The sequence below is a fragment of the Solanum stenotomum genome, chromosome 3 (assembly GCF_019186545.1).
Source record: "Solanum stenotomum isolate F172 chromosome 3, ASM1918654v1, whole genome shotgun sequence".
Lineage (NCBI taxonomy): Eukaryota > Viridiplantae > Streptophyta > Magnoliopsida > Solanales > Solanaceae > Solanum > Solanum stenotomum.
In genome coordinates this window covers 40,633,447-40,655,802 of record NC_064284.1, presented here as the reverse complement: position 1 = coordinate 40,655,802, position 22,356 = coordinate 40,633,447, and positions in this window count along the sequence as shown.

Here is a 22,356-nt window from a genome sequence, read left to right as displayed (position 1 = left end):
CACGCCAATTTGCTCCTGGGCTCGCCGAGTTTTACAAACTCCAATTTCAAAATTCCATGACTCCAACGGCACTCCAAGTCGGGATCGCCAACCTCTTTGGCGAGTCATCGACTGGACATTTTGCTCGCCAATCTCCACTTTTCAAACACATTCCACACTTTAACCTGCACAATCAACACAGGATTATTTCACAAACAAAAAGAAAACAAATAAAACTTGGGTTGCCTCCCAAGAAGCACCTTTGTTAATGTCGTGGCACGACGCAAGTCCCCATTCAATCTTGATTTGTGGGGTAGAGACGAGACAACACATGACCCATCTAAGTCTTAAATAGTTGAATAGATATGGAATGGGAAGAAGTAATCTGATTCAGCAATGAGACATTTTCTTTTATCCTATTCAACACTTTGTTGTGTTTTTCGACTTTGTGGAGAATGAGTGAGAGAACCTCTTCTACTTGTCCGCCCTCGTACTCCTTTGACTTTCTACGCTCATGAGGGGGAATGTACCGATCTTTCTTTTTGTACGGTACTTCCAATTCCATAATCTGTTTGGCCACGAAATCCAGCTGAGTCAACAGTGTGGCCAAAATCTGGTCCTTCTCAATCTGCTTGTTGGTCTTGGCCATGTGATCAAGGAGTTGGGCTGCTATTGCATAAGGTAGTCGAATGAGACCACCTGGAGAAATTTGGTCAGCCACTATTCTATTTTTGGGACCAAGACCCTTGTAGAAGCATTCCAGAAGCATCTTATATGGAATTCCGTGAGTTGGGCACTGCTGAAATAGGGCCTTAAATCTTTGCCACAACTCATAAAAGTTAGGATGCCATCCCTAAGAATCATCAATCTAAAAGGAGGGTGATCCATTGGGTCACCGTTGCTACAATATCTTTTCTTATGTTCTTAACAAGCAACATGAAAACCAAAGCTGAAAGTAAGTCGATTCAATTATGACTAGAAAGAACAAAATTCAACTTAACCAAATAATCTTAACCAACACCACTTCCCAGCAGCGGCACCATTTTGATTTAACGTTTCAAGGACACTTCATCCAATTCTAAGTGTCAACGATCGCTAGTCAGTATATAACCCAGCTAAATGAGTTGGGGTCGAATCCCACAGGGAGTGTACATGTTTAAGATTCAATAAGAAAGTACGAATATACTTAAGTCAGTCATAGGAATAGAATTTACAAATAGAAACATCATTCAAATCAGGGGGTGACACGAATGTCAAATAACAGGGGGTTTTGGTTTGAATTATCAACTACAGCAACAACAAATAATACAAAATAACAATAATGAGACGGGTTCTTAGAAAGTGATTCAATTATAGGCTAATGTAGACAAATGGGTAATTGCAACTGTGTCACGACCCGAGTCTACACCCCAGAAGCGACACGGTGTACTTGACCCCGAAGGGGTCTCATACAAGCCTCATAGCATATTCATTGCATAAGATACTTAGAAATAGTGCGGAATTTAAAACTTTTCTTTTATAAAACCAACAATCGAAAACATTAAAAGCAAACTGATGTATATTGTCTCACATGGCCATCTAAACAACATACTTGAAACAAAATAGGGTCAGGACCCTTTACAATCGACAACTTAACAATAGTCTATTACATGAAAAGAAAGGAACATCTAAACACTTGTCCTCCATCTATGAGGACATACCACTTAGTCTTGGGGAACTCAAGTCCAAGCTTCACTAGAGAAAACAACTCAATATCCAGAACCTACACTTGTAGTAAACATAGAAGAAGAATGGGTTAGCACAATTAAGTACTAAGTATGATAGCCATGTAAAAACATGTTTAAAACAGACATTTTATTTGAAAGTATGATATATGCCATTTTGATAAGACCTTCATGAACATAAACATAAGAGGCATAATATTCAACCATAACCAACATACAAGGTATTTAAACCACATTAGAACATAATCATCATATAAACCTTTACCTTCACATTGAGCCTTCACCTCAAGTAACCCTCAAGCTATACTCCGTGCAATGTATGGATAGCATTCCATACCACTATCCACACCAAGTACTACCTTAAGGTCACCAAAAGTGAACTTACCATTCAACCTTTCCATCTTCACACCATAGTCATACATAAGAGACAAACATTTCATAAGTCATACTAACATATAAGGACCATCACCTAAGACAACTTTAAGTCCTACTTGTGCAATGTGCAAGTAGCATCCCTTACTACTACTCACACTAAGTACTCCTTTGAAGTCACCATAGGCAAGGCACATTCGTATACAATAAGTCATAACAACTAAGTAACTCATAATACAATCCAAGTATAGGATGCATCATCTCATTTAAGTTCATTACACTAAGAGCACCTTCAGTCATTAGACATTAGATCAACATTCTTCATTAGCATCATCATAAGAGCACATTCATTACACTTAACATTATAAAGGAACACACCACAACCTCTCTTAAAGCCTACTTGTTCAATGCATAGATAGCGTCCCATACCACCACCCACACTAAGTAGTGCATTCTTAAGAAGCCATAGTTCATTAACATTCTTTGTGGGGGTAAACCTTAAATGACATAGACCATGTGAGCTTTTCATGGAATCACGATGTCACCCTCACCGGATAAGGGATTCCTACTTGCCTAAGGTAGGACCATTGTTTTTAGCTTAAGTGGATCCACTAGCTACACCTATGTGGGCACATAGTTTAAGGGATATGGATATTGTTACTAGATGCCCCACCTCAACTCACGTATGAGCATCCATCTCAAGAGATTGTTACTAGATACCTCGTATAAACTCACATATGAGTATCCATCTCAATCAATATCTACTTGGTGCTTACCATTATTCCCCACGGAGTATTTGACATTCATTCCATCCATTCATTATTATGGGATATGGGATTGCTATTAGATACCCTGCCTCAACTAACGTATGGACATCCATCTCAAACCCAACATGCATTCATTGGAAAGCTCATAGATTCAAAGATGAGAATAGCCTTTCACCTTAGAATCCCCTTATTGTGAGAAATTCCTTTCACAACAAGTCATTATCATTCATTAGAGTATAATTGAGAATAGCCTTTCAATCAACCCATCATCATTAACATAATCATAGAAAACTTCATTCATCAGTCATTCATGAGTGTGTGTGTATGTGAGAATAACCTTTCACATAATCATCATTCATAAGTGTTAATTGAGAATAAATATTCAATCATAACATACTTACATTCTAAACATGATCATTATACATTCATTCGAATCACATACATATACTTTACATCATGATCATTCATAGATCCTTCATATATAGAGGTACAAGGAAGATATTCATCAATTCAATACCACAATATACATAATAAGTAAACACCTCCACCTTTCAAGTGGATCAATAGATCAAGCACAATTCTACTTCAATATGTAATTTGATCATAACTTGCCCTTCAAGGGTCATGGACCACATTCACCCACACACCTTAGATCAATACAATTTGGAAAGAGCAATAACATAATTTCAACATTCTATATCCATATACACATAAACAACCCACATACTTCATAATCAATCAAATCCCAATCACAAATCACAACGTAGGAATTTGGGGGAAAACATGGGTTCTAAGAAGAAATCATCTTAATTAAACTTTAAATCCACAATTCGCTCATAAATCAATGCAATAAAGCCTTTGGAAATCATTCAGAATCGAACCTATGCATAGATTGAAATCTAGGGTTTTTCAGAAAACATTGGAGACTTGAAATCACTTTTGAGATTGGCTCCTTGAAAGATACTAAGTCAAGGATGAAGACCACCATACCTTTAATGGAAGAATCCCACGAAAATCCCTTGAAAAACTTGAAGTCTTGACCTTGGAAGCTTGAAGTCTTCACCTCCAACGGAGGTTTCTAGAGAGAGAACTTTTGGAGGGGAGGGGAGGTTTGTATTTTATGTTTTAAAATAATGAAGTCTAAAATATGTTTTAATACTTTAAAACCCCTTAAAATACCATAAATAACTAATTAAAACCATCCCCCAACCAAACTATACTTAACATGAATTTACCAAACCACCCCCACATTGGCCGACTTGGACAGAAAACTGGGGCCAACCATGGAACCCCCATCCACGGACCATGGATGGGACCATGGGCCATCCTATGCCCTCGTGGTTTGTGGCTGTGGCTCAACTTTTGGGGGCCTGGCCTACAGAGACCATCCACGGGGCGTGGTCCCCTTCTGTGGTTCACCACATTTTGGGCAGCCTTTTGGTTTCAAGGGGTCTTGGGGGTTAAGCTTAGGGTCCTCCTCACAGACTCCTAGGGTGGTCCTTGGGGAGTCGTACCTTGACTTTTAACCCCTCAACATGGCTTGGGACAACATTATACACCCTCAAACCTCACACCAAACTCATAGACACACTAGTTAGGCTCTAGTTTCACTTATTCGTTTTACGGGTAGTTACAAACTGTTAGGAAAATAGCTGTAAATTAGTGAATAAGCTAGACTATAGAGGAGGTAAACTTTTTCTAGAACAATTTACCTCGAATCAAGTAGATTTCCCTCGAACATCGACAAACATGCAAAATAAGAACAACCTACGCCTTAGTCATTCACTCTTTCTAGCAGAATGTGTGGAAAAGGGTTTAGGATTCACTCTCTCGGGCTAAACCCATGACAACCCAATACCCACATACCATCAATCAATAATCTTGGTTTTAAAACCTCTCTCTCAAGCAAGCCAGAAACACGAAGGTAGAACTACATTTGCAACTACAATTCTGTAAATTAACCCACAATTACTGATTGAAATCACTTTTAAACAATATTTAGACTAAAAATTAGCAATACATATAAACTAAATCAGCCCATAATCACATACTAAGAATTGGGGTTTTAGCTAGACATCATAAAAAGATAAAAATCGTTACCAAAATGTGTTTCCGTCAACTAGGTAAGATTAATTTCGTCTTTACAAAGGTCCAAATTGAAGAATCTCAAAGACCCGCTTCCAATTTCTCAAAAGTGAAAAACTTCAATTCTTCAAAGCTAAGGAAAACTTATCTCAATACTCAGAGTTTAAACTGAAAATTAATTAGAAATCTTACAAAAATGTTTCAAGATACTAAACTAAATGTTCAAAAACGTATTTATAGTCGCCAAAAATATGCTGCGAAGCACCATTCGGCGCAGTAAGTCGGGCTCACAAATCAACTCGGCGATCTGCCATTTAGTCCTTTCCATCACCTTTTTGCATTGGCCTTCAGCATCCTCCAGGTCTGTAACTTTGGGCGATCTAGTTCTGCATCGCGGAATCACTCGGTGATCCGCCGACTGTTCCATACTCTCGCCAACTTGATTTTCTCCTTCAGGGCTTGGCACATGGAACTTTAGGAGGTCAAATGGCCACTCGGCGACTCGCCTAATGGACTTGGTGATCACCAGGCTCTCTTTTCTTCCTTGTTTCAGCTCACTTCATTCCTTTTTGCAAATTAGTGTCCTTACTTTATTCCTCAATCCAAATACTTGGAAATCAAGGATTTTTCATCAGTTATTGGAACAAAATAAGCATTTGAGGACACTAAATATATCCAAATAAAGCCCTAAATGAGTCCAAATCTTGGACTCATTAGGCACATAGTTTATGGATCAGGAGATTGCTTCTAGAAACCCGGACTCAACTAAGGTAGAAGGTTTCCATCTCATGAGATACCTACTTTGGGAACCCGTACTCAACTAGTGTAAAAGGAACAAATTTGGAAAGCCGAACTCAACTAGTGTATTAGCTTTCAAGGGAAGCTGGACTCAACTATCGTATAAGCTTCCATCTCATATTCATATCCACTCGGTGCTAAGCATTAACTCCCATAAGTTATCTATTAAGTCTTGACTTAAGTTCATATTGATGGAGGAATGTCTTTACACTTAACCCAATATAATTCATACTAAAGCTCATAGATTCAATAGGTGAGACTAGTCTTCCCACCTTACAATCACTACATGTGACATGATGAGTGAGAGATTTGGACTTATTTAGGTCTTTGTTTATATTGAATTATGTCCTCAAATGCTTAATTTGTGCCAATAATTGATGCAAAACCCTTGATTTTCAGGTATATGGATTGAAGAACAAAGCAAGAATACTAACACGCAAAAAGGAACAAAACAGGCTGAAAGCATGAAGAAAGGCAGCTTGGTGATCACCAAGTTTACTTGGCGAATCGCCGAATGGTTATGTCACGCCCCAAACTCAAGGGGCGCAACTAGCTCCTAATGCCAAAATCCAGGCCTGAGCCGACCCTGCTGAACCATTTGCTACTAGCGCATGGCAGCTATACGCAATCAAGAAAACAAACAAGTATATCTCGGCGTAAAACTAAGCCCTCGGCCGGCAAGGCCCCTGTCAACTAATCTATAAAATAAACAACTACTCCCAGGAGATCATATAAATAAATAAATAGCCAACTAGCACAGATGTCCTGATTGGGCCATCGAGGCCACCATGATATCTATACCAAAACCAAAAGCATGTATATATCAATACAATGCATCAAACAACTCACAAGCTTCAGCAAACCAACAACATAGGCCAGTATGGCCATAATGTAGCTATACACCCCACACACTAGTCTACAAGCCTCAAAGAGTAGTAAAGATTAGAGGGATAGGGCCCCAGCCTACCCATAAAGATATATACAACAAAAGTTAACAACCTCCCAACTCTGGCAGCTCCGGAGGAAAGAGGCTAGTCAACCGAATAAAAGTCAATCCTGCTCCTGAGGAGGTCTACTCGGTCGTCTGTCAGTACCTACATGCATAAATGCAGCGCCCCCAAGGCAATGGGGCATCAGTAAAAAATAATGTACAGAGTATGAAAGGCAATAGACTATGAGGATGTATCCTGATATACTGGAATAATCTAATAAATAAATCAAAGATAAGATAAGTGTACTGACCTGCTCCTAAATCTGAACTTATCAAAAATAATAAATCAACAACCTAACCAAGCCCCCAAAAGCTCGATAGGTACAAACAACACACACGACCACCTACTCAGGCCCCCATAAGCCCGTAAGATGCCAATCAGACTAATCCTCTATGATCTGAACATCCTCAACTGGGACAACCCGAGAAGGGTCTCCTACGCACTTCCGTAGCATAGATACATGGAAAATTGGATGAACAGATTCTAGCCTCGAAGGCAATTCTAACTCATAAGCCACTTGTCCTACCCTCCGAAGGATCCGGTATGGCCCAATGAATCTTGGACTAAGCTTACCTGTTTTGCCAAATCTCATAACCCCTTCATAGGTGAGACTTTTAAGAATACCCAGTCATCGACGCAAAACTCTAAATCCCTTTGTCACACATCTGAGTATGATTTTGGTCGGCTTTGAGCTGTTAGCAACCTCTCCCGTATGAGCTTGACCTGCTCCACTGTCTATTGTACTAAGTCAGGTCTAATCAACCCTGACTCATCTACCTCGAACCATCTAATGGGGGATCTATATTTTTTCCCATACAAAACCTCATAAGGTGTCATCCCAATGCTGGAATGATAACTATTATTGTATGCGAACTCTAGGTAAGTGGTCATCCTAACTCCCCTTGAATTCTAGCGCACACGCCCGTAGCATATCATCGAGTGTCAAAATTGTGCACTCAGCCTGGCAATCTTTCCGAGGGTGAAAGGATGTACTAAGATTAACCTGTGTCCCCAGTCCTTTCTGGAAGGACTTCCAGAAGTTAGCGGTGAATTGTGCTCTTCTATCAGAGATAATAGCTACTGGGACACCATGTAGCCGAACAATCTCCCTAATATAGAGCCCTGCATAGTCTTCAGCCGTAAAAGTAGCCCTGACTGGTAAGAAGTGGGCTGATTTTGTTAGTCTATCAACAATTACCCAAATAGAGTCAAACTTGCGATGCGATCGAGGTAACCCTGTAGTAAAATTTATATTAATTGCTTCCCACTTTCACAAAGGAATGGCTATCTCCTGAACTAGCACAACGGGCTTTTGGTGCTCAACCTTCACCTATTGGCAATTAGGACACTGTGCCACAAACTCAGCAACTTCCTTCTTCATCCCGTGCCACCAATAGATCTCCTTAATATTATGGTACATCTTCGTCGAACCAGGGTGAATAGAATAACAGGAATGATGTGCCTCTTCCATAATCTGATGTGGAAGCCCTGCAACATTTGGAACACATAATCAACCACTATATCTAAGGACTACATCTCCTTCTATATCAAATGCTAAATTCTATTGATTTTGAGCCTTAGCTCTGAGCTGCTCTAAGCTAGGATCCTTTTATTGCCGTGATTTTACTTCTACAACTAGAGATGATACAGTTGTGTCCTGAAATGTTACCCCACCATCTTCTGCCTCTAACAATCTGACTCCCAAGCTAACTAACTGATGAAGCTCTCGCACTAGCTCACGCTTCTCAACACTTAAATATGATAAACTACCCATAGATCTTCAACTGAGGGCATCAGCTACCACATTCGCATTTCTTGGATGATATAAAATGTCCAAGTCGTAGTCTTTCAGTAACTCAAGCCATCAACATTGTCGCAGATTTAACTCCTTCTATCTAAACATATATTGAAGGCTTTTATGATCTGTGAAGATGTCAACATGAATGCCATACAAATAGTGTCTCCAGATTTTTAGTGCAGACAAAACTGCAGCCAACTGTAAATCGTGGGTCGGATAGTTCTTCTCATGCTTTCTCAACTGCCTTGAAGCATATGCAATAACCTTACCATGTTGCATTAGAACACATCCCAACCCAACATCAAAAGCATCAATACACCACATAGCCTTCTGAACCGTCTGGCAATGCAAGAACTGGTGTTGATGTGAATCTGTCGTTCAGCTCCTGGAAACTATGCTCGCAAGCCTCAGTCCACTGGAACTTAGTTGCTTTTTGAGTCAGCTTCATTAATGGGGATAAAATCGAAGAAAACCCCACTACAAACCTTCTGTAGTACCCAACTAACCTTAAGAAACTACGAACCTCAGTCGAAGTCATGGATTTGGGCCAAGTCTTTACGGCCTCAATCTTTTGTGTATCAACTGCAATGCCTACATTTGATACAATATGGCCTAAGAAAGCTACATAGTCCAACCAGAACTCACACTTAGAAAACTTTGCATAAAGTTCTCGGTCTTGAAGAACCTGAAGGGCTGCTCGTAGATGATTTGCATGCTCATCTTTTGAACGTGAATACACCAAAATATCATCAATAAATACAATCACAAACAAGTCTAGATACGGCCTGAATATACTATTCATCAGGTCCATGAACACTGCTGAGGCATTAGTTAATCCAAAAGACATTACCAAGAACTCAAAGTGTCCATATCTAGTTCTAAAAGTTGTCTTTGGAACGTCTTTCTCCCGAACTCGTATCTGGTGGTACCCTAATCTTAAATCAATCTTTGAGAAACACTTAGCACCTGGTAACTAATCAAACAAGTCATCTATCCTCGGAAGGGGATATTTATTCTTTATAGTTGTCTTATTCAGTTGTCGATAATCGATACACATTCTTAGTGAGCCATCTTTCTTCCTTACGAACAACACTGGTGCACCCCATAGTGAAGCACTAGGCTTAATAAAGCCTTTATCCAGCAAGTCTTTCAACTAATCCTTCAACTCCTCTAGCTCAGCAGGAGCCATTCTATAAGGAGGAATAGATATGGGTTGTGTACTAGGTAGCATATCGATAGCAAAATCAATTTTCCATTCTAGGGGGATACCATGGAGCTCGTCTGGAAATACATCTAGAAACTCATTAACCACCAGAATAGACTGAAGAGTCGGAGGTTCTGCATCTATATCATGAACGTGAGCAAGATGATAAATACAACCCTTGGTAATCATCCTTCTCGCCTTCAGATAGGAAATAAACCTATCTTTCGGCGTTGCTGTATCACCTTTCCATTCCCAAAATACCTCTCCTAGAAAGTGAAATCTAACAATCTTTGTCCGGCACTCAACATTAGCACAACAGGACGCTAACTAGTCCATACCCACAATGACGTCAAAATCGACCATCTCTAACTCTACGAGATCTATAGAGGTCTGACGGTCGATAATTTCTATCGTGCAACCTCAATAGACTCTCCTGGCAACAATAGACTCACCAACTAGTGTAGATACAATAAAGGGTCGATCTAATGACTCTACTACTATATATAACTTCCCCGCAATAAATGGAGTAACATAAGACAAAGTAGATCCAGGATCTATCAAAGCATAAACACAATAGGAGCAAACAATCAATGTACTTGTCACAACATCTGGTGATGACTCTGAGTCCTGTCGGCCGGTTAATGAATATGTACGGTTTCGTCCACTACCAAAACTAGATGCTCCCTCTCTACCTCCGCCTCTACCTCTACGTGCTAAAGTCTAGGGTACATGCCTTGTAGACTGTGCTGATGAGGAGGAACCTACTGCTTACCTGGTCGAGTGACCAATACCACCCTGACCTATGGTAGGGCAGTTTCTCCACCCATGCCCCTCCTGTCCACAAGAATAACAACCTGTGGAACCCTTTCTGTACCTCCCAAAATGCATCATATTACAAGTAGCGCAACACGGCGGGGCTGTTCTAGCCTTGCCTGAACCCCTCTGTTGTTGCGAGCCTGATGCTCGTGAACCCTCACTTGGGCCTAACTGTTCTTGACGATTAAATCTACTACCCTAGAACTGTTGTGGTGGAGGTTTAGGTGGCCTAATAGAATATCGGGGTCTGGGACCACCCTGAAATCTCCCTGCGAACCAGCAGGCCTAGCCCTTTTCTGTCTCTCTCTCGACCCTCTCACTCATATACTATAAATGTCGTCGATCCTCTATGCCTTGTGCAAATGTCTGAATTCACGAGATATCTATATTATCATTTAGTGCAGTGGTATAACAAGCGTCGATATAATCTGAGTTGAGCGCTCCCACAAATCTACGCACCCTATCATGCATCGTATCAACAAATGTTGGTGCATATCTAGCTAATAAATTAAATCTCAGCCCGTACTCGGACACTCATGCTGCCCTATCAAAGGTTCAGAAACTGGTCCACCTGGCCATCCCTAATCTCTCGAGGCAAATAGTGATCTATGAATGCTTCTATAAATCTATCCCAAGTGGGTAGGGATGAATCTTTTCCCCTAGATCTCTCCCAACTCTCGTACCATAATACAGCAACATCGCGCAGTCGAAATGCTGCTAACTCAACTGACTCAGTTGCTGAGGCATGCATGAGCCTAAAGATGCTATGAAGCTGATCAATAAAGTGATGAAGGTCTTCCCTACGATCTGTCCTTGTAAACTGTGGAGGATTCAAGGTAAGAAATTCACGAACTCTCGAACTTCCAGGCCCTTTAGAAGGACCAGCAAAATCTGGCGCAACTGGTTGTAACTGTGCAACTACTAATTATGCTAACATACATACTGCACTCTTGAAATCCTGATCAGATGGAATAGGAGGAACTAGAGGCGGTAAAGCTGGTGGAGCCGGAAGTCCTGTAGCCCTCAGAGGCTCCTGAAATGGTGGAGAAGCTATAGGGAGGTGAGAAGATGTCTCCCCCTGGGTCTCACAATGGGCTACCTCCACCTGTGGTACCTTGCCGGCACCCTCGCTTGCAGTTGTATCTAACCCCTGGCAAGTTGTGGTCTATCTAGTGTCACTCATCTCTATCTTCATACAAGTATAAATTATAAGCCATAAACCTCAACCCTTAAGACACCGCTCTATAGTATGAGGTGATCAAAAAAGGATAGTCATTCTAACATGCCCGGTAGCTTCTTGCTTATCGGATGTGGTGCACAACACATTTATAAACAAGACTCTACTAGACATGGCTTGCAGACTCCCTAGGATACGACGTTGCTCTGATACCAAGTTTGTCACGCCCCAAAATCGAGCGGCCCAACTGGCTCCTATTGCCAAAAACTCAGGCCCAAGCTGACCCTGTTGAACCATTTGCTACTAGCGCATGGCAGCCACACGCAATTAAGAAAACAAACAAGTATATATCAGCTTAAAACTAAGCCCTCGGCCGGCAAGGCCCCAGTCAACTGATCTACGAAAGAAACAGCTACTCCCAGGAGATCATATAAATAAATAGCCAACTAGCACAGAAGTCTTGATTTGTCCATCGAGGCCACCATGATATCTATACCAAAACCAAAAGCAGGTATATATCAAAACAATACATCAAACAGCTCACAAGCTTCAGCAAACCAACAACATAGGCCAGTATGCCCATAACGTAGATATACACCCCACACACCAGTCTGCAAGCCTCTAAGAGTAGTAGAGATTAGAGGGACAGGGCCCCAGCCTACCCATAAAGATATATACAACAAAAGGTATCAAACCTCCTAACTCGGGCAGCTCCGGAGGAAAGTGGCTAGCCAATCGGATAAAATCAATCCAGTTGTTGAGGAAGTCTATTCAGTCGTCTGTCAGGACCTGCATGCATGAGTGCAGAGCCCCAAAGGCAATGGGGTGTCAGTACAAAATAATGTACAGAGTATGAAAGGCAATAGACTATGAGGAGGTATCCTGATATACTGAAATAATCTGATAAATAAACCATGGATAAGATAAGTGTACTGACATGCTCCTATATCTAAACTTATCAAAAATAATAAAACAACAACCTAACCAAGCCCCCATAAGCTCGGCAGGTACAAACAGCACACAAGACCACCTACTCAGGCCCCTATAAGCCCGGAAGGTGCCAATCAGCCTATATACCCCTATCGGTAGTCCCCTATCCCCGTAGGTAGTCACATATCCCTCTTAGGAATTAATATAGCCCCGTAGGCAGCACATAGCTCTCTTAGGCATCAACATAGCTCATAGACAACTCATAGCCTTCTTAGGCAACAACATAGCCTTGTAGGAAGCACATAGCCTTCTTAGGCGTCAATATATCCTTGTAGGCAACTCATAACCCTTTTAAGCATCCATATAGCCCTGTAGGAAGAACATAGCCCTTCTAGGCATAGATCACATTCCTGCAGCTAACCACAATAGCCCCAAGGGCAACAATAACAATCCAATCACTAAAAGTGAGCAATTTAGTTATAAGCAACCTATACAAATAGCCTCTAAGTCGTGTCCAACATAGGGACACTACTAACTGAATAAGAATCCCGACAAGGGAGGATTATATCAACTCGAGCAGCCAATAATCAACAATAATAGCTACAAGTGTAACAAGGATAACAACCCAATTACATTGCTCATAAGCTTTAAGGAAACATGTCGTAAGTAGGGAATAGCCTTAACATACCTTTCCAATGAACGCTCGAAAGACCATAGTTCCTTCATGAAAGTTGTTCCTCATGTCCTAAGCTTTGCAAACACTATATATACACAGCTGGTACGCACCTATAAACAGTTCATAATCAATCTTAAATTGGCAAATTTGCCATATTGCCCCAACTTGTCGAAACGTCTATAGAAATTCATAAAAACAACCATAAAAGGGTCCCGAGATGATTACCTTAGTTAACCAGGTGTAAACCTTGAAGAAACCCCAATAACTAAAAATTTATATCTTCAAAAACCAGCTCCAAACACAGCTAATAGAAGGGAAAATGATTGCCACGTGTAGGGATTACATTTCTAGGCACGGGGGCAATGTTTAATGGTAAAAATCATCAAAGACTAACCTTTATCATGCTAGAACTCCATAGGAACCCTCTCTTAAGCTTTATCTCTGGTTTGGAACTGAAATGAAATGTTTTAAAACGTTAAATAAGCCGACATACCATATTTTTTACCCGACCCGGATTCTGCCCTGGTAGTCCCTAGTAAAACCCTCATAACTTTTTACTCTGATGTCAGTTTGATAAGGGGCTTTGTGCGTTGCAAACTAGAATCATATGACTTTGATTTAATGGGTGATAAGCCTTATAACTCTTTAAAAAGGAACTTACGATAACTTTCGCCAACTTTTATTTTGCCACTTACTTAACTTCAAAACTTGAGATACAACCCTTGAAAACTTAAAATATGAAATACCACATCATTAATAATTTATTACTCACCCTCTTTGTCTTTCAACGAAGATACGAGTTAATTTAGACATTTTGAAAAGTCGGGGTGTTACAGGTTATTTGACCGCCTAAAGTTTCAGTGTGCCAATACCTGAGGGAAGAAACCAAGTAGGCGAGAGAAAGGAGCAGTCGGCAGATTTCCAAGTAGTTCCGCGATGCAGTGCTAGATCGCCCAAAGTTACAGACCTTGAGGATGTTGAATGCCAAGGCAGAAGGGTGATAGAAATGACCAAAGGGTGACTCGCCTAATGGTTCGGCGAGCCCAACATACATAACCGAGTGACACTTTGCAACACATTTTTGGCAACTAAAATACATTTTTGAACATTTAGTTTAGTATCAAATTTATTAATTTTGCAATCAATTACTCTTTAGAACAATCTGGAGACAGTTTTCTCTAGTTTTTCCTAAGCTTTGAAGGATTGAAGAAATTCACTTTTAAGAAATTGGAAGAGGGACTTTGAGAATCTTCGAAGTGGAGCCTTGTAAGGAAGAAATCACTCTTACCTAGTTGATGGATAGTCAATTTGGTAATGGTTTTTACCTTTTTATGATGTCTAGCTAAAACCCCAATTCTTGGGGTGTGATTATGTTATTATGGGCTGATTTAGATATGGGTATTGCTAATTGTTAGTTTAAATGCTATTTAGAAGTGAGTTCAATCATTAATTGTGGTTCAATTTAAGAATTGTAGTTGCAAATGCAGTTCTAGCTTTGTGTTCTTGGCTTGCTCGAGAGAGAGGTTTTAGAACCAAGGTTTTTGATTGATGGTTTATGGGTACTGGGTTGACCTGGGTTCAGCTCGAGAGAGTGAATCCTAAACCCACTCCCACACATTCAGCCGAGAGAGTGAATGGATTAAGGTGTAGGTTGGTCTTATTTTGCATGCTTGTTGATGTTCGAGAGAAATCACTTGATTCAGGGTAAATTGTTTGAGAGAAAATTTACCTCCACTATATCCTAGCTTACTCACTAATATCTAGCTATTTACTAATAGTTGCAATTACCCATTTGTCTATATTAGCCTATAATCGATCACATCCAAAGACCCCGTCTTATTATTGTTATTTCATATTGTTTGTGACTATTTGTAGTTGATATCTAAAACCAAAACCCCCCATTTGACATTCGTTTCACCCCTTAATTTGAATGTTATTTTTTTTCGATAATTTTTATTCCTATGACTGATTTGACCATGTTCATACTTCCCAATTGATTATTAAACATGTACCGCTCCCTGTGGGATTCGACCCCAACTCATTTAGTTGGGTTTATACTAATTTACGATCATTAATACTTAGAACTTGATGAAGTGTTTTTGAAATGTTAATCGAAATAGTGCCGCTGCCGGGGAGTGGTGTTGTTGGAAATTCTTTTGGTGAAGTTGAATTTTGTTCTTTTAGTCATAGTTGAATCTACTTATTTTTAGTTTTAGTTTTGTGATACTTTTTAAACAGTGGAAATGAGTGTCAATGGTAGCCAAGTGGGCCAGCAATATAACATCGAAAATCTCAATGATGTCAATGAACCGAATGTCAATGACCCAAATCTAGTGGGTAGAGTTGGCGCCATTCGCTTGCCTCCAGCTGAAGGGAACGGTGTGTTCCACATTACAAGTACCATGTTGCAGCTCTTGCAATTGAAAGGTTTGTTTGGTGGGTTGGCTCATGAGGATCCCCATGAGCATATAAGGAACTTCGTTGATATTTGCGGGCCGTTCTCCTTTAAGAACATATACCAAGAGTCAGTCCTGCTAAGGTTGTTCCCATTTTCTCTAATGAGAGAAGCGTCTAAGTGGTTGGCTGAGTTGGCAAGAGATTCTATCACTTCGTGGGAAGAGCTCATTACCACATTTTAAGTGCGATTCTTTCCCCCTTCGAAGATGATGACTCTGCGGGACAACATCCAAAGCTTCAAGCGTTTCGAGGGAGATCCAATCCATGAGACTTGGCTAAGATTTAAGAAGTTGGTGCTGCAATGCCCAACTCATGGATTTCCCGACAACGTTTTGTTGCAGTACTTTTATAGAAGCCTTGATTTGGTGAACAAGGGAGTGGCTGATCAACTTTCTCTGGGAGGTTTAATGCAACAACCTTACATTATAGCAGACCAACTCTTGGAAGGTATAACCAAAATCAACCGGGCATGGTACACCCTTGAAGATCAGGTCTCCCTCTCACTTTTAAATTGACAAAGGAGCAGCTTGAAAAAGATCAAGAGAGGGACCCTTGGTGCTAGAAGTATAAATGTTGTGGGTGTTGGGTGTGTAGACCCCGATGAGGCAATGTTTGAAGTGTTGTATAATGAGGAAGTGAACTTCCTAGCCAACCAAGGAGGAGGTTATCGTGCAAACTACACAAGGTAGGGTGGTAACCAAGGTTGGAACACGGATGAGGGCTGGAGAGACCGTGAGAGAGAGTGGCGGGATCGTAACCCCACTTAGAAGGAAAAAGATGGGCAGAAGGATAGGTATGTTCCTCCCTACAAGCGTCAAAAGTCCAAAGATTCTGAGTGTGGCCAGACTGAGAATATGCTCTCGCGTATTCTCAACAAAGTTGAAGGGTCCGATAAATTCTTGAAGGAAATAAAGGAAGACGTATCTACTCTCAACCAGACGGTGACTTCTCATTCTGTCTCTATCAAGCAGTTGGAGACACAAATGGGTCAGATTTCTTCGCATCTTAACCACAGACAACAAGGGGGTTGCCTAGTAATAATATGGAAAATCCCAAGAATGAACTTTGAGTTGGTAGTTGCGTCTTGCCACCACGTTAACTAAAGCGCTTCTTGGGAGGCAACCCAAGTTCTTATTGCTTTGTGTTTTGATTTGGAATAATGTGTGTTGATTGTGCAGGTTGAAGTGTGGAATGTGTTTGAAAGTTTGCGGGTTGGCGAGCCAAAAGTCCAGTCAACGACTGGCCGAAGAGGTCGGCGAGCCCAACTTGGACCGTTGTTGGACTCAAGGAATTACAAGGATAGATTCTGTAAAACTCGACGGGCCCATGGACAAATCGGCAACTGGCCGAACAAGTCGGCGAGCCCAACTTTGTCCACCGTTTGGACCCCCAAATTATTTAGGGGTCCTGTAAGAGTCGGCGAGATAAATAACCACTCAATGTGTCGCCGAGTGGTTCAGCGAGGTAAAATAATATCATTGAAAGGGCGCGAACAGGACGGTTTTTAAAATGCCACAGGTTTAAAATTTCTAACTCTTTCACATTCTCTCACTTTTAAGTTCATGCAATCAGACCCGTTGTCACGAACCGAGAGCACCCCATAGTCGTAACACGGCGTACTTGACCCCGAAGGGGTCTTATACAAGCCCTTAACATATCATGAACATTAAAGCATATGAAAATAGCAGAAAATTTAAAACTTTTCTTTACAATCGAAGGCTTTATAAAATAAGAGAAACTATGACACTATGTCTCAAACCATCTATAACATTAGAATTAAATCTCTTTTAATACAAACTTAGGGACACGACCCTTACATAAATCTAAAAACATAAAGTAAAGACATAAGTGGACAAGGTGGGTTTGTCCTCTAAACTATGAGGACTCCCTAAGTCTTCATTCCCAAGCTCCTTAGAAACTATCTTCCATGTACAAGACACCACATCTCCAAACCATACACTTTGTAGAAAATGTAGAAGAAGGGGTTAGCACAAAAAGTACTAAGTATGGAAGTCATGCATAAAAACCATTAAAACATGCTTAAAAGGGACATTTAGTTGAAACCATGCTTTATGCACTTTTGAACATCATCTTGAAAGAGTTGAAGAATCATAAGTCATAAACAACTCACATATAGTTCATCAAAGCACAAATGGTAATAAACATCACCATATGCATAGTATCTAATTATAGTCATAGTGCACATATCATCTATTACAAGACACACCACTCATGCATAGTCAATATCAAGCCAATAACATCATAATAGAACAACAACATAAGTAACTCTAAGTTCTACTTGTGCAATGCATAGATAGGGTCCATAGTCCTATCTACACTAAGTATCACCTTTAGGCCACCATGATCATACTTAACATAAGTTCAACCAACATAAGCCACTATCACATCCATACTCATTTCATAGTAAAGCCACTACTTTAGTAACCCCTAAGCAATCCTATAGGGCTACCTTAGTCATGCACTTTATCCTTTAGACCTCATCATAAACAATAGTCATAAGTAGAGAACCAATCATGTGTACCATTTGAATATAAAGACAAGTCGCTCATAGCAACCATTCATTCAATATACATGCATGCATTCATGTCATAAAAATATGTAAAGGAACCATCTACCACATCCTACCAAGTCTACTAGTGCAATGTATTAGTGAAGTCCCATACCCCCACTCCTACTTAGCAAACTTACCAACAAGTTATAGAGTATTTCATGATCCATTCATTATCTTATTATTTAGGGAAAAATAACCTTAACCGACATAGACCATGTGAGCTACATGGTATGTGGTATTCTACTCCCACACCGAAAAGAGAGTATTCTACTTGCCAAGGTAGAACCATCATAATATCTTCTAGGTGGATCCACTAGCTAATACCTATGTGGGCAAACATAGTTATGGAACAAGGAGATTGCTACTAGAAACTTGGACTTGCTACACGTAGAAGGTTTCCATCTCATGAGACAACATATATATTGGGAACCCAGACTTGCTAAACGTAGAAGGAACCCATATGGGAAGGCGAACTTGCTAAACGTAAAAGCTTCCATCTCATTTTCATGTTCACTCGGTGTTAAGCACAATTCCCCTTTAAAGTAGTATTAAGCCTTTACTTACAATTTAATTCAATAAGGAATGCATTAGGGACTCAACCCATCATTCATCATATAGCTCAAAGGTTTCAAAGATGAGAAAAGCCTTTCATCATAGAACCAACAACATGTAAGAATGTTCATTCATTTCATATTCATATAGTGTTTATGAGAATTACCTTTTATTCAACATATCAACACTACCATAATCATAACATAACATTCATACTCACATCCTAGCATACATAGTCATATCTTCATGGTCATGTACATTTCATGCATATTAGTATGTAAAGGTGCATATGAGAATTAGCCTTTCAATTGACACCATAGACATATCATATTCATATTTATGCATGGAGTGTGTGTGTGCATGATTGTCCTCACAATGGCACAACAACAACAACATTAACATCATAGACACCTCCCTTGTCAAGGGGGTCATAACATATACATAGTATCCCAACTCACGCACAATTCACATATATTGCATTTAAGGATATTAGACCATGTAAATCACCTATCTAACATTCATACAATAGACAAGAATACATTCATCATTCAAGTAGGTCATTCATTGCATGTATAAAATCATATATCCATATAGGCGATTATGTGGGTAGGGTCCTTCCACAATAGCACCTCATACAATTTAACATATAGATCATACCATGTTCATAACACATCATTCATATTCATAATGTATCATACTTAGTCATAGCTAGGGTTGTAGGGAAGAGGGACCTTGTCTCAACACTATAATTCATACTAACAAGTAAGCATCTCCACCATAAGTGGATCAAACCATTCATACAAAGGATACATAGTAAGTAAACATCTCCACCTCAAGTGGATCAACAAATCAATAGAAGACTACTTACCAATTGAAAACATGCATTCATAGCCATCAAGGCTTTCTTCAAGATTCAACCCCATTTTCGTGATATTCATACATCATATAGGATAACATAACAATTCAATACTTAATTACATGAAAACATACTAGATTCTCATCCTTCATTCATCATTCAAGACATAGTAGGGTTTAGATTTGAGAAAGAAGTGAAATCATGGGTCTTGTGGGAATTTGTTCAAAAACCATAACAATTACATGAATTCATCCACAAACATTCATATATAATCATAATTAACCATTATAGATCAATGGAATCGATTTTAGAAAGAGATCCACGAATTTGATTGAAAACCTAGAAATTGGGGATCTTTGAAAACTTAGTTGAAAGGGCTTCTTGGTGATAGCTAACAAAGAATAAAGGACTCCCATACCTTAGGTGTAGATTCCCATAAAAACCCCATGAGAAAGACTTCATCTTCAAGCCCCAGTTGATCTCCTTCTTTGTTCTTCAATGGAGGAACTTGTATAGAGAGAAATATTTGATAGGGAGGGAATTGGGTTTGATTTGGGTCTTTAAGTTATAATGGGTTCATGACTTAGTTTAGGGTCTTATTAACTATTTATAGGAGGACATTTAACCACTTAACCCACCCCCTAAGCCCTTAATTAATTAACTAACCTAATTCCCAAACCCCCAACTTAAATCTAAAAGTCACAAAACTGGCAGAATCTACGGACTCCAACCTACGTACCGTTGTTTGATCTACCATCCGTAGTTTGGGTCCGTCGATTGGACCTGGGACTGACAGTGCTTCACTATTTCGACCATAACTTTTTACTCCGAGATCAGGATTGGGAAAACTTGGTGGCGCTGGAAAGAGGACTCAGAGACCTTTCATTGGATAGGTAATGGCCCACCTAATTCATTTTGAGCTATGAGATATGACCATTTAAAGTTGACCCTCACTCCTAACTTAAAACTAAAAATTATTTTTAGGGGACTGTTTTGAGGGTCTTGGTTCTAAATGATTTCATGACTTAGCTTAAGGTCTTGCTAGCTTATAAAGGTGATTAATCAACTATCTAAACAACCCCTTAAGCCCTTAGTCAATTAACTAACTTAAGACTAGAAGGCTGGAAATTGGTAACACCTACGGCCACCCACCCACGGACCGTAGGTGGAGTTACGGCCCGTGCTATGCTCTCGTCGTTTGTTTTAGAGGCTCCCTTTTTGGGAGAAAAGCCTCCCAAGACTAAGTCCCCACCTGTGACCTAGACCCACGGTCCGTAGACCAGTCTAATGGCCGTAGATGGCTCTCGTAGGTCATGCTGTCTTTTGACAGCTTTTGGGTAGATGTTGGGGTCCTCCTCAAGGACCCCTTAGGTGGTCCTTGGGGAAGTCGTACCCAGACTTTTAACCCCTAAACATGGTGTTATACATGTAGGAGTCACTTCTACAAGTTTTACCCTTAAACAACACTCCAAACTTCAATGACAAGACCCTTACAACTCACTAGTTCAAATGACTAGTTTCCGGACGTCATGGTCGTTTCTTGACGTTTGACCCCTAAAATCACCAAACCAACTTCAATAGCCTTTTTTCATCATTTAAACAAGATTCCAACTATAAACCTAACATGTGAGGCTCTAGTTCAACCTACTAGATTTAGTCAAGCCTTAGTTAAGTCTTACTAGTTCGTACGGGGTGTTACACCCGCACTTTAAATTTCCTATATTTTTGTGTTTTATTACTTTTTTCTCATCATTCTCGTGTTCAGGGTTGGAATTCTTTGCCTCCTAGCATTTCAAATCATAATTCGGCATTAAAGTTTTCTAAACCCCAAACTCTTAATTAGCGATTAAACTCAAATGCATTGTTATAGATTGTGTTGATGTGTGTTGCACCTCTCTGAAATCATAAATTTTTGCTAATTTCCTATTTTAATTTTGATATTGCGCCTTAATTGCCTAAAGTATTGTTTCCCTAATTTTCGTGCTTTAAAATTGATCTTAATCTAGTGGGTTGTGTGAAATCTTTATTGAGTCTAGTCGGGTGAAGTCTGAGTAACCCCAAATTATGCTAAATGACGTGATTTTCCCAATGATGGAGCGTTTGACGTCATTCTTAAGGGCTAAAGTCGTCAAATGGCCAATTTTGGCCAAACTAGGGATGTCTGAGTACCCTGGTGACATGGGTGATATAGGTCTGAGCTTAATTGAGTTTGTATGTGGTTTGATTTTTTTTCGAGGGCTTCGGGTTTGATTTTGGTAGTTGGGGTTGAATATAGGCACGTTGGGCAGTTTGGCGAGCTGGGTCGAGCTCACCAAACCACTGGCAGTTCACCAAAATCCCTCTAGATTGCCTTTAATTTCAGGTTTTGGTTGATTTTGATTTTGTAACTTTCGGTGAGAAGCCTGAGCTCACCGAGTTCACTCGGCGACTCGCCAAAAGTCTCATTTAATTACCTTTTTTGCGCCCCCAACCCCTAAAACATGTTGTTACTTTCGGTGGGCTAATCTGTGCTCTCCGAATGATGTCGGCAATTCGCCAAAAATCCCTTCCCATTGTCGACATGCCATTTTTCTGGAAAATATTTGAGCCAGTTCTTTCGGT